We start from the raw sequence: 2,272 nt of genomic DNA, 5'->3' as shown, positions 1-2,272 counted from the left end.
AGAATTTTTGCCTTGTTTCCCATTATCACCCTTAGCACAAAGTTTGACAGGATAGCCTGAGATTTGCAGCAGAGAGCATAGTGGAACTTACAAGCAGGGGATGACAATTGTTCTACCTCTACCAACAGGTAATCTTGCTGCTGTGCTTAGAAATCATGGCAAAGGGACTTGAAAACAATGTCTCCATATGCCATAGTTGCTGGAATTATCCCTCAGACAGATTCCCTTGTCATTTTTTTATATGTGGGAACTCATTAGACAACTACAGGAAGAAAATATGGAGGGACACATAGTGCTATTAGTAGCAAATGCTATATAATAGTGTATTTATATTCTAAAAGATCTTACTGCAAACAGCTTACCAGAAATAGTCATGGCTGGTCTTTCATACCATAGGTAGTGACATAGTTCTCACCGTCTTAAACACAAGCCCCAAGATTGTCAATTGAGATATTTACTAGCCTTCTGGCCAGAGGGGTTGTCTACTCTAATTTTCTCTTCCAATATTGAAATTCTAGTTAGTGAAATTCAGAACTCTTTATTCTTCTGGAAGAGAGAATGCTGAATGTCCTGTAGCTATAATCTCTTTCAATGGTAGACTACTTCCATTAAAAGGACAGAGGTGGTCTGGCTTAGTGGTTCCGAGCTTGGTGTCTCCAGTCAGGAAGACCTGGGTCCCAGTTCCATTTCCACAGCCTGGCACAACTTATTTATGGTCTCTAAGTCCTAATTTTCTCACGTGTAAAATAAGGGCAACAGAATCTAACTCTGCAGCTGTGAGAATTTTGTGAAATAATTAATGTCAAGAAGGTTCTAGCAGGTAAGTTTTTATCACCATCATAATTATTACTGAGTAGTTTCCCAACTAATACATTTATTTTAAAAATACTTTTATCCTACTAGGATAAAGGGTAAAATAGGACATTCAGATAATAGAAACTTTCTTTATTTCTTTTATTTTATTTTTTACCAGAGTGACAATTGCCAGTGTGAACAAATATATACCCAGGTTCAAATTGTTCAGACTGTTTTGAAATAGAATTGTTTTTTTTTTCTACTGAGACTTGACTCTAATCTTTGTAGATAAGATTTGTTGCACATTATCATCACCTAGCTATATAGTATGAATCATGATTTCTATCAATAATTCTATCAGAAAACATTTCTGTTTTGGTAACTTGCTATTTTGGTAGGCAAGTTCTTTGCAGTGGCACAACTGGTAAAGAAAGCCTACTGTAAAATATAACACAAGATCTCATCTGACTTTTGCTGTTCATGAGTTCTTTAATTAAAACCCTTGGCCCTCCTTCTGTCACTGATGCCAATGGAAAGTTTTTATGAAAACGATAATCTCAGTTGAGACATGGGTGACAGGAAAAATCTAGATTTGAAAACCAAGCATTCAAGTAACATTTTATAACAAATGCCAAGTTCTAAGAATACTATCTTCTTTGACTTACACTGGGCTTCTTCCAGGGTCCCAGAAAATTGGATAGTAAGTTTTGTTTCCTTTTTAAGAATCATTTTGAGGAAGCTGAGAAAAGTAGAAATCTGGGAATTGTGTATTCAGTATGATAAATTTAAGCTTGGATACGGAATGTGAAAAGTAGGTTATCCTTCATGACTCTATGCTTTGATCAGATTATATAAGCATTTACCACATTTCCACTTTTTCAAAGCTTGGTAGGGATAGGCTAGAAGCAAATATGCCAGGAGACAAAATTCACTCAATTTTCTTCCCTGTTGAACAGATTGAAAGAATAATTGTTTCTAGTGACTCACTATATAGTTGAGTCTTGATAAGTCAAGGAAACCAAATTTTTCAATTTGTCAGTCTAGTCTCTGGGAAAGATACATACCACCATAGACTTTAATATTAACCTGGGATTTTAAGTGAATATAACAATGGACTTATAATTACTGGAGAGTTGACCCTTGAACAATGCAGGGGTTAGGGGCGCCAACCCTCTGTGCAGTGGAAAATCCACCTATAACATATAGCTGGCCCTCCTTATACATAGTTTGGTTCCTCTGTATCCATGGTTCCACATCTGCAGATTCAACTAACTATGAGTCATGTAGTACTGTAGTTTTTACTATTTTTAAAAATTGGGTTCAAGTGGACCTGTGCAGTTCAAACCCATGTTGTTCAAGGGTCAACTGTATTTGTCACATAGAGACAAAACAATTAGAAGAAACACTGGGGCTACTGCATCAGGAATCAGGAATCCAAAAAAAGGATGTCATGTAAAGGGAGATGGTTAAATAGCCA

The sequence above is a fragment of the Delphinus delphis genome, chromosome 11, assembly GCF_949987515.2.
Source record: "Delphinus delphis chromosome 11, mDelDel1.2, whole genome shotgun sequence".
NCBI lineage: Eukaryota > Metazoa > Chordata > Mammalia > Artiodactyla > Delphinidae > Delphinus > Delphinus delphis.
Note: the sequence above shows the minus strand (reverse complement) of the source record.